This window comes from Musa acuminata, chromosome BXJ1-5 (genome assembly GCF_036884655.1).
Source record: "Musa acuminata AAA Group cultivar baxijiao chromosome BXJ1-5, Cavendish_Baxijiao_AAA, whole genome shotgun sequence".
Lineage (NCBI taxonomy): Eukaryota > Viridiplantae > Streptophyta > Magnoliopsida > Zingiberales > Musaceae > Musa > Musa acuminata.
Window position 1 is genome coordinate 30,462,482 of NC_088331.1, and position 12,193 is coordinate 30,474,674.

At 37.1% G+C, this 12,193-nt stretch overlaps 2 long non-coding RNA genes across 6 annotated transcripts; both read right to left on the reverse strand.

The window, feature by feature from the left end:
- Positions 1 to 1,117: 1,117 nt before the first annotated feature.
- On the reverse strand, positions 1,118 to 6,897 carry LOC135674116 (uncharacterized). Of its 5 annotated transcripts, XR_010513519.1 has the most exons (12): positions 6,209 to 6,897; positions 3,212 to 3,389; positions 2,916 to 2,975; positions 2,730 to 2,815; positions 2,584 to 2,659; positions 2,402 to 2,465; positions 2,205 to 2,257; positions 2,076 to 2,125; positions 1,940 to 1,988; positions 1,772 to 1,837; positions 1,604 to 1,677; positions 1,118 to 1,481 (listed from the first exon to the last, which is right to left on the reverse strand). It is a non-coding gene; the product is annotated as an uncharacterized LOC135674116 (long non-coding RNA). The 5 variants fall into 5 exon arrangements; XR_010513517.1 differs by having other exon boundaries at positions 2,730 to 2,975; XR_010513518.1 differs by having other exon boundaries at positions 2,916 to 3,389.
- A 397-nt stretch (positions 6,898 to 7,294) lies between these two features.
- On the reverse strand, positions 7,295 to 11,017 carry LOC135674117 (uncharacterized). Its single transcript, XR_010513521.1, has 2 exons — positions 10,983 to 11,017; positions 7,295 to 7,792 (listed from the first exon to the last, which is right to left on the reverse strand). It is a non-coding gene; the product is annotated as an uncharacterized LOC135674117 (long non-coding RNA).
- Positions 11,018 to 12,193: the final 1,176 nt, after the last annotated feature.

Here is a 12,193-nt window from a genome sequence, read left to right on the forward strand (position 1 = left end):
GGAGTTATTATTGTATTAGATGTATATTATTTTGTTCCTTCTATTATTGAAAACATTATCTCCATTTCATGTTTGACAGTTAGTGAATAATAGTTGCATAATGGTTTGTTTATGCTAGACACTACTCAACATATCATTAATGTAAGTGTGTTTAAGAAGAAAGTATATAAGGTGAATAGTGCATAAGTGTGACATTGTAAGCTAGGTCACATTCATGAGGGAAGGATTCAAAAGTTACAAAAGGATAGATATTTAGATTCATTCGATTATGAGTCATATGCAACTTACGAGCCTTGCCTTCGTGAAAAATGACTAACTCTCCATTTAGTGGAACTGGAGAGAGAGCCACTGAGCTGTTGGAACTCATACATAGTGATGTATGTGAACCTATGTCAACTCATGCTATTGGTGGTTACTCCTACTTCATTACTTTCACTGATGATTTTTCAAGATATGAATATGTGTACTTAATGAAATATAAGTCCGAGATCTTTGGAAAATTCAGAAAGTATAAGAATGAAGTAGAGAATGAGGAGAGAGAAAGTAGAGTTGCAAGGGAAGGAGGGAGGTCTCGGGATAGCATGGGAGATGGGCACCACATCTAAGGTCAGCTAGGTTTTGAATAGATGCACTATCGTACTGGTTAGAATTTATACATGCATATAAGTGCACTTATGTATATAAGGATTGTGCACACCTATGAACGGAGGTGTATGCATGACATATGTACAAAAACCAAATAATGTATGTTACAGATTTCATATTAAATAACATATCATAATAAAAATATATACTAAATTTTGTCACGAAAATATCAACATTATGCTTACAAAATCATAGAATTCTAGTGTTTCTCTCTCTCCAAAATAGATTAATAACATGACTTTTTAAATTTTAAATAACATAACAAAATTAATCTGATCAATTTCATAATAAATTTCTCATATTTGCAATAGATTATCATCACAAAATAAAAATATCCTTTTAGAAATTTTTTTAATAACTATCAATTACCAAAGAGGATCATATTTCAATCATGAAATAAATGATTGGGATCATTTAAACAAAATAAATTAAATTAAAATTCTTATTTAACAAGTCATCTATTGAGATCAAAGTCAGATTCAACTCTAGTCAAACTATATTTAAATTGCTAGTCATTACATATACTGTAGAAGGGATCCTAATTGAATGGTCTATTGTGATGTCCATGATGCAGACCACAGAGATAAGTTGCATATGCAGATATAATGGCTTAATATCTCCATAACCAAAAACTGTACTTACATCAAAATCTGAGGGAACTATCTTCATAATACCACCGCCAAAATCCTGCGAGGAACTTATGTCACTATCTTGATTAACCCTCTGCTCTCTTCCGTTGTAACTCTGCCAGCATGGGTTCGCAACAGACCCTGAGTTCGCCAGAGTTCCCAGAAACGAGCCTTCGAGATGGCTCAACACCACTCACCTCAAATTGACTAGCAACAAGAAGAAAAAGAACACCAAGGGACAACACATGAAGGTCAGAGCAGAGCCCAACTCAAATAATTGTGTAGAAAGCTTGACAGTCTAGAATGACAAACTAAAGGGTAAACATAACCTAACAAGTTAAACATCTATCGGGCCCATTGTGCTTCTTAGGACAATCATGTATCTCTGCAGATAATTACTCACCTGCGTAGAGAGGAAACAGACTTAAAGATGGTCAAACCAATGAAGTGCTAAAACTTAAAAACAAGTCCTTCTCCAAGGCTTTCCCTCTTCTCACCTCATCAGGGTCTGGAACTTCCAGGGTAGTACTATGAGGTGCTTTTACTGCTATTAATGTTTCATCCTGCAGATAAGATACATGAGGATAATATCATGATATTCATAATGGAGAAGAGGCCAGTGCCTTATTGCCGTTTATAAACTAAGCAAGCTAACAGACCATCACCTGAAAGCATGGTGGAGCTTTGATGTCATCTTCAGTCACATATACCAACCTAAAGTCACAAAAATATCATGTCATATGGCGATTGCATGGATTGATAACATATTCAAAATGTAAATGCAAGAGGAAAAATACTTACTTTTGATTGATTTCATCTTCAATAAGGACCCTCAGTCTTTCACAAATTTGCTGTGAAGAAAGTGTTTCAACGCATTGTTAGGATGTGTGACTTCAGTAGCCTAGCAGCTCTATTAAAACCTGACCTGACCTGATACAATCATCAAAACCGCACTCTTGCAGGGCAAATTTTTCAACATCCACCTGAAGAATATGAAACTAGGATAATTCAGATGAGTTTACTTGGTTCACAATAAAGAATTTCACAACATGGCTCTGAACAGATAAGTATAAACTGAGAACAGTGGTTTTTTGGTCTTGCAAAGAGCATGCACATGTACATCATACCTGTAGTACTGAGATATCAGTATCAACTTCTCCTGGTCTTGTGTTGTCTTGTGACTCTTGTTCCCTGCCAAGCAATGAACCAAGAATTAAGCACCATGTGAAAAGCTTCTCAAATTTGAAACCTAAATATCGAGAACACTGAGATATAAAATAAACTTCCAAAAGGAAAAAGTATGAATTACTTCCAATGAATTTTGTTCTTGAGTTTCTTTTCTATAAGTCCAATCCCTACAAGGACATTAGCCACCTCTTCTGCACCTACACAATATAATTCTTACTATAGCAAAAACAAAGTTGAGTCGTTTACGTTATTAAGCATCTGCAGTACCTCAAGTGTTTCCGCAACATTATTTAAATCAAGGATGCTGTCCTCTGCATGTTTAAGCAAATTGATGAACTTTTTGGTCAGGAGTCCTGAAAAGGAAATTACACAACACAATTGTCAGAAGCAAAAAGCAAAGAAAATTTCCAGTATATTGCCTGAAGTTTCTAGATTAGCCATGACTTTGATCACCTAGAGAGCTGTCATAATGGCAAGTACCAACTGAAGTCAAGGTGTTGCATGAAGGTGAACCTGCAGGACCACAATGATACTGATAAAATTTGCATATGTAGATCATATGCAGGCCAAGCCCTTCAATTGGGAATTTATCATATCTAAGCTTGAAATTTGGCAAAGAAACAGCATATCTCATTAGCCAGTTGCAAAGATAGGTAGGTGCATGTATGCAAGTAACTGATGGGTGAATTTTCCTAGTGGAGATTACTAGTATGAAATTTTGATGATAATGGAAGGGTGAACCTATGCACCATGGTTTGACATAGGGGCTTGAGGGTAAGACTTCTTGTACTTCGCAACCTTGGATCTGCCAGCTTTCTTTCTTCTGTTTCCTGATTTTGGTGTGAGAAAAGATTATTATGTCTTTCAGCATTAAAAGGATTCGTCATCCACTCACTTGACTCTGCAGCCTCATCATCTTCTTGTTCACTAAATTATGAGTAGCAAGTTAAAATTTCAAATTTACATAAAGGAATATACATCTCAGCAAATTTGATGACACAAGATTAAAGTAAGCCTAAGATCTGGAATACTGATAAAATTAAAATATATATATATATATATACACATTAGATCTACAAGCAAGGTAAGATAGATGTGGTTAACTGAAAGGATTAATAGTCAATCCATTATAGCTATAATACAAGACTTTCTGCATTCTGTTGTAAGGACAAAGACAATAACTTGAGTTGAAAGCCCTATATTTTTTTATCATCCTCATCTTTCCTGATGACTAGATGGCTTAGCTGAACTAACAGAAACACTGGAAAATTTTGAAGAAGTTTCAAACTTTCTTAAATCTTGCCCTAGTTTTACTATGCATATAACTACATTTAATAACAGGCTAGAAGAGATGAACCAATAACTTCTAGCAGTGTCTTTCAATCTATCAAGAGCAACTTGAAAAACAAGTCCGAACAAAGATCTTGTTTAACATAGAATTTTCTCAAGCAAAATTCAGATGCTGAAGCACAACTTTCTTGTGTTACTTACATGACACTTCATAATCACCAATAAGTCAATAACTTATTCTAAGTTGAAGCCCATATCAGATGAGTTTACATGACACTTCATATTCTTTCTAACCTTTTCTAGAATAAGTTTGATATCAGATTATTTACTTCAAATCGCTGGCACTAGAGTACTTGCTACCGAGACATGGTGTGGTGGTAATGACAGTTCTCTAGAAACACTAATGTCATACAAATAATATGTTAATTGTTTTATGCCAATCTTTATTAATCAAACCATTTATAAAAATGCATCAAATACTTATCCTCCCACAACATAAATGTAAAGATAAAACCAGGATGCCCTAAGTTGTCCACCAACAACAATGAATGTAATGCTACAACCATGATTCGCCTTACCAGTCCATATTAGTGTATCGATCATCGATATGATATGTATCGATGTACTGACACATGGTACAATGAGACATACCAACAAACCAGTATGTACCGCCCATAATGGTTCCCTATGTGATCGATATGTACCGCCCATGCCGAGCAGTACATCGTGGTACGATGAACCCTGGCCGCAATCATTTGGGTTATTATAGATCTTTTCATGCTATTGAGCTCTTTGAAGGAAGAGACAAAATGACTACATAATGATGGATTTTCAGCATCACAATATTCCAAAGAGTTTAGGGTTGGCTACATAATTGTAAGTTCTCAAAACTCTAGAAGACACATCTTTTTACAAAAAATATTTGATTTCCTAAATATTATTGAACCTATCATTTTGTACTCTGATCAACATAAAACTTGTGGTTAAAGAAGTACATTATTCGCCATGAAACCATTGATGTTGTTATAAAAGATACCAAGAAACAAGCTAGTATCTACATGATGAATTAGATTCAAATAAAAATTACTAGCCAAAAGATTGGCAGATTTCTAATAGGAACTTGCTGCTGACTAAAATTAGATGGATATATGGAAAGTGCCAAGTCACAAGTATATGTTACAAGTTATGAACATGCCAACGGTTCTTGCTCCGAATTGAACAAAGCAATTTCTTCAATATAGATATTCTTTGGAATATCTTCATACTTAGTCCTCTCTCAAAAAATCCTGACATTTACCTTCTAGATCTGAGTCTCCATATGTTCAAAACCTCTGTTACATAGTAAAGCTCCTCTTTGAATAAACAAAAATGGATGATATTCTATTGAGGCCACATGAGTCTTTTGACACCTTAATGTACTTCAGTGGGGATATCAAACTTCAGCTGTCACTAGAAGTTTTGTGATCGATGAAATAAATATTTGGAACAATCCCATTTCCATACCTTGAAAAGTACACATGCCATCATGAAGTATATGAGAATACAATGCCAACCATTTTGCAGAATAAGAATGAAAACAGCAATTTCTTTTTTAAGAAATGACTAGGTTGCAACATCTTGCATACCTTGATAAAGTATGCATACCATGTAAACCTGATCATCACTGTTGATCCTACTCATACCCTTCATCTTATAAATTTAAATGTAGATTCTACCTTTATATTCTACAAACATGTAAGCTATCTATTATAATAAACTATCATTTGTCATAATTTAAAGCAAGCATTGGCACCATTTATACCCATAGTGTCCTTCAAAGCTTAAAAATTTATATTTCTGATACTAAAAGTTTCAATTAAGCATAACAAGTTTTAGCACTTAAAAATTTGTACTGTCCTCATAGAAGCTGCACATTTCTGCATCCAGTGCACAAGGCTCCCACCAATGCGGGATCTGAGGAGGGAGGGTCAATGTACGTAACTTTACCTTTAAATATCTAAAGAGACTTCTTTCGGTGATTCGAACCCTGATCTCCTAGGTCGCAAATGAGCAACTTTACAGTTGTACCAAGGCTTGCCCTCCTAAATTTTTGCACACCTTATCGTTGGACATTTCTGCACTATTCTCCTAAATTTCCCAGTTTCACTGAGTAGCAATGAAATCCTTCAAATTTGACATTCCAAATAACCTTCCCAAGTTTTAGCATAACATCTAAGAAAACTAAAGAAATGCAGATCTATGACATCAACAACGTCAAAAAACATTGCATGAACACAATTTATAATCTCTTTGTTTCTTAAAAGATGGGAATCCACATTACAAGGGAAAACAATCATGTCCATCTAGAAGAGAAATGATAAGTCGAGCAGCAAAATTAGCATACAATGAGGTTTAAATGCTTCAATTCATCTCAAGCTCAAATCAATAGGGAGACAACATTCCAACATGAGACTCACAGGCGTCTTAATAACTAGGGCATCGGCCAGCTCATCCCCGGTGATCCGACGCCCATCGGGGGCCGGGAGCCGGTGGTATTCATCTGGAGCAAAAAACGGTAGCGTTGCATAGGGGAACGGAAGGTACCGCTTCGGCAGCTGCGGCGTGCGGCTTCCAGCTGCTCGGCCGGCAGACATCGACCTCCCAGCACAAAACAAACCAAATCACAAAAGGAACCCCCGGTCGTCCTCCAAGAAAGAATCCGAGGCCAAACCCTGGTTCTTGGCCCGATTCCAGCGGCGGAAGAAGCGGGAAGAAGGGGATCCGACGGCGCCCAAGGTGGTGGCGGGGGATGGCTGATAGGTATGGGGCGGATCGGGGTCTGGGATCCGTGGACGACGAGGAGGAGGGAGAGGGAGATGAGGTCGTGTGTAGGTTAGAAAGCGCGGGAGGGAATAATAGAGTTCAGACTTGGTTCGGAAATGAAGCGGAGGCGTCACTCCGGCCCCATTTAAATAATTATTTAACTAGATAATTCATTAAATATATTAAAATTTTGTTCGTACACCACCGTTAGCATCGCACGGTCGTCGGATGAGAGGCAGCGTTCATGGACGGTCACGTTATACACCTATACACAGCTGTTCGGCTGTTGGAACGACCAGAGAACAGGGAAGGAAGTCTTTGGGACAGTTGTCTAAAGCGTAGAAGGTAGCCGTTGGATTCAGCGACGTGCGCCAAATCCCCGCGAGTTCTCTTTTTCTAGGCATACGTCTGACTTGTATGTGTTTTACGGCGATAATACCAAAATATTGGGGTATAAACCGCAATTTCCATTAATACTTTAATAGTTGTTGGTTACTTTTCCACTGACTTCAACATGGAGAATTGTAGATAGGATTATTCAGCCATATAAACACATACACAATTCAGCTAGATAAAGTATCATAATAGTCCTTGCAGTTTGACTCAGATCAAACACATGCATCCAATCCGTATTATTGACCCACATCAACCTAATAGTCCTTCCAATTTGACACAATCAAAAGTCATCTTCTGCTTTGTCTGTAAAGGTACAACAAAACATGTAAAACAAAACGAGGATCTCAGCATCAAAAACATATTCCATCAATACGTGGTGAGTTCCATCACGAGACACCATCATACTTGCAATCTACATACGCATTACCTTTATGGATTATGTTCTGCACAGCAGTTGATATGACTGTCTTTCTCCAACATATTCTCAAAGAAGAATTAAGTGAAGTTGCAATCTCGATTTGTGAAATCCACTAAACAACCAGAGAGACACTTGCATCATGTACATAGCAAGGCGAGACAAACTACTTAATCAAACAAGCCAGGTCCGGATCATCCATGTCGAGATCCAGCCAACCATACAGCCGCATGTACTCTATATAATGATCCGGTGGTTTTATGGCACGAGGATTTCTTGGGGCGAAAGCATGCAATCTTTTGACATCGCGAGCAAGCCATCTAACAAAGGCTTGGTCTAGTGGAGGCATGACTCTTGCAAAGATCTCATCCTTCCTAGTCTCTTGCTTTGCAGGCTTATTCCCCATGACGCCAGATTATGATTTTTGCTGGAGCAGGAAAAAAAACAAGACATAATAAAATAGGACAAGGACAATTAGATACCATGCTCTATGTAATTAAAATGGAGAGCTTGCTGAAGAAGCAAACAGAAATAGTGAGTGATAACCATCACATGAAGAATTTTGTTTTTGTGAATAGAAGAATGAGACGACAAAGAAGGCTCGAACATCATAAATAACTAAAAATCTTTGAAGAAATCATTAAAACTAAAACTTTCCTATCACAGAAGCCTGCATACAAAGAAGGCTCGAACATCATAAATAACTAAAAATCTTTGAAGAAATCGTTAAAACTAAAACTTTCCTATCACATAAGCCTGCATGTTGATCTACTATCAGAAACCTACATGTATCACAATCACAATTGGACACTCCCAAAAAAATAAAAGGTGAAGACATGAATGAGGGGGAAAGAAAAAAACAGCCCACCACCAACATTAATTTCTGAAGATAAGGGTGTGTTATTCCATAATTCTTTGATCTTAACTCTCTTTTGACATATTAATTGGTATTCATACCACCAACTATGAACATTCAATAGGTCATCACTAAACAGGATAGCATAACAAACCATCAATGAAGAATACTCATGTATTAAAACCACAACAAAACCAAAATAGGTACAAGCACTCTTAAATTTAACTCTTGTTGTATCTCATAATCTTTTTAAAGACTACATAATCCATAAACTACAGAGTTTTGACAATTATCCCCAAAGGCTATCCAGAATTTCTAAGTTTATGGAACACCTTGCCAGGTGTCGTGAAACATAGCATTGCCAATTGTATTGGATAGGCATGGGGGGCATGACCCAGCATTGTGTTGACATGACTCTCCACTGAGTTTTTGTATGCTAATACCTTGAATTTCAATAAAAAAACATGATTTATTATGGTCTTGAAATCCAAGGTCCTAATCCAAGTGTGCTGACTGAGACCAACCCAATCGATGTAGTCCAATATCGACTGATCCTAAGACCCATTGACTATTGCCAGAATAAGAAGTACAAGATATACTACCTCATACTTGTTATCACAATAGATTCAGTGAATGACACCACTAACATTTCATAGGCACTAGTGTTCTTTAACCTTATGGCTTATTTCATTAGTTTCTTAATTTTCTTCATCTTTCCTTTTACCTATCACCTGGGTTTATGACTTCTGAAAAGAACCTGTCAACCTTTTCAAAGGTTAAACTACTGCATTAAATCTATCACTAATGCAGTGATCTTAGTTGACAGCATGAATCGGCTAAAGGATTTGTATAAAGTTTCATCTATTGATACATATGATCCAAGAAAGAATGAATAGAATTCCACAAAGCTAGTATATTCTTGTTGATTTCAAGCCATCTAAGGTCTAAAGAAACGAAGTCAACTTAATAAAGACAAGGTAAGAGGAAATACATGTTTTGCCCACTACCTAGATTTATAAATTCTGAAAGGAACCCGACAACCTTTTCAATGGTCAAACTACTGCATCAAACCTACACCTCCGTTTATCTACATATGTCTACAATAATATATTAATCCTCATATATTAATTCAAGGAGATGCGTGTAAGACTAAGTCATCAACCACACTCTGGTTTTGCTAACATAGAACATGCTTCATAAACATTTGTATCCTGTGTGACACTGTGTAATTGTTAGTTTACTTTTACATGTTTGAGAAAGGAAGGAGTGCATGGAAAGAACTGTTATTTCATATAAGTTCGATGACAAGTCCATGGTTCATAAAACATCTCAGAGAATAACACAGATGAGTAACAATCATTCGGATAGGCTAGCAACTGTGCATACTAACAAAACGAGAATGACTTATTCTTGATGGCAACAGTTCTCTCCTTTTTTACATTTGTTTCAAATTCAAAATGGATGAACATTGCTAGTAATAAATATACTATCTAAGAAGGCTTCTTGGACACTCAATAACTCTTCCTAATGAAACAGTTTATACAGTGTTAGTTCGATTAGTTAATCAAGTTGGGTAGAATTTCAGCACATGGTTCTCCTGTTAGATATTCCACTTATTTGAGAGGTTAACAACTTAATATTGCCTTTGTAAATCTCTTTAGACTTGGCCTTTTGTAATGTGTTATATTCTTTACTTAACTGTTTCAAGAGAGACACTTGGACAATGGGAATAACTTACACACAATCTCTCATCAATCCCTCCATAAATGATCAGTTTTTTCCCAGGTGCAAAATAATCACCTTATTTCCTTCATCTTCTTTTTCTTATAAGGGGGTCTTCTCTTCTACAAAACAAAGTCATGTACAGAAATATAACTCCTATACCAACACTCTTCTTGACTTTTTTAGCTTTCTGTGTCTCCATCTATTTTTGTTTGGTATAACATAACTTCATTTGAGAACCAGCTGAGAACTTGGGCATCTAAAACCCATTGGCAAGCATGACGCTGAAGGGTTCTAGATCGAGCTCAGGATCGTACCTTGGGAATGCATAGCGTGCCTTCTTAAACTCAAATATCCTTTCTGTCTCCAACTATTACTTAATATGTCTGTCTATTTGTATTTTGTTGTGCATCATCAACACTATTTTTATCAAATGTTCAACGTTTGCCTGTTTCAAGCAGAAAAAATCACGACACATTTTCAAGGTCAGTGAAGACATGTCCACCAATACCTAATCCTTGCAAAATTTATATATTTAGCATGTCTGAGATGATCAAAGAAGTTGGTAACTCGCTTGCATGGGCACACAGATCAGACTGACATCTCAACTTAAGGTTGCGAAAACAACAACATCCTCATTACCAACCTATAATTCTACCGCTGACTGATTTTGCATTGATTATCTAGGTCTGTGGACACTCTTTGATTTTTCCTCTTTCCACAGTATAGATTTTCTACAGATCCTAAACAGTTAACTTGATTGGAATCACTCATAAATTCCCGTGATGCAACGCCAATTGCATCTATCTCTAAAGACAAATCAGCTGGTAAAAGAAGATGCTGCACGCTAATATGCATTTAACCAAACAAGTTGAAGGCATGGCATTCCACAAAATACCCAATTATTTCAGCGGTGAATTGAGATCGTCTTAAAGGAGGGAACATCATCAGGTGATTGGAAAGAGAAATAAGAAATCAGAAACCGAAATTAGAACAAAGAGAAAGATAATCGAAAGATTGCGTTGTGGGACTGCCGCACCTGCTCCTGCCAATCCAGACGCACGATCTCGCCACAGTTCGCAATCAATCCCCTGCCCTCCGAAGCTTTATCCCCAAATACAATCTGCTGCTCCGTCAGACTATGTTAAACTGAAGCCGTCTAGCCCCCGTCCGAAGATTCTCGATGCCCAAGGAATACTAACCCTAACATGGGATGTGAGGTTCATATCCTGTGTCATGGGATCAGTATGCTTCAGAGTTCACTTGTGCGAGACCTTGATGTGATGGATGGTCGGAATAAAAGCGCTATTTATGTTAGTTCCCCCAATCGGAATAATTACAGATTATTCCTATATTTAAATATGATTAACATCTCGATCTTTATATTTTAAAAAATATTGGATCCTTATATTTGTAAAATATTTAACCTTAATTCTTATATCGCTAACTTCATTAAAAAAATTACACGTATTGTCACTTATAAAAAATATTTATTTAAATTATTAAATTTATTTTTGAAATATTTCTCTTCCTCTCCTCTTTCTTGCCTATTTGCCCATCGTTCGTCCACTATACCTGCTCGACTATCATCACACCTACAATACTTGTCGCCATTGCACCTACATCACTCGTCGTCGCCACACTTACATCGCTTGACCCCCTGCACCGCTCGACCACTATCGCTCCTGCATTGCTCATTGTCGCCACACCGAACTCAACTCACCGTCACACTCAATAGACTGCCACACCTGCTCATCTACCGCACAATTGTGCGCATTCGCTGAAGCATTGGAGCATATGAACCGTTGCCAACAAAGACGGGAGAGGACATTGCTACATATTTTCTACTAGCACATGCCACCATGAATCCTCAACTATTGATTTGGAAAAGCAAAGAAGCAATAGTCTGGTTGATGATGCATGTCTAACAATATAAGAATAGATTTAATGTAATATTCCAAGTGGAATTAAGCATATTTATTAGCTCGATTGAGATATTCGATTCATATGTATATTAAATCAGAGGAGATAAAAAAGGGGAATGAATCATATGGAGGGGTTGATGGTGGTGTTGACAGTGAGGAGGGAGATCTTGTTGACCTTGGAGTGGAAGATGATGAGTGTCACGAGAGGAGAGGGAGAGGTGGCTGTTGTAAGGGAACAACTGTAGGCTCTGGTTGAGGAGGAACGAGTCGCAGCAGTAGAAGGCGATCCCAAAGGTGAGGTCGTCCCACTGTTGGACCTTAGCAT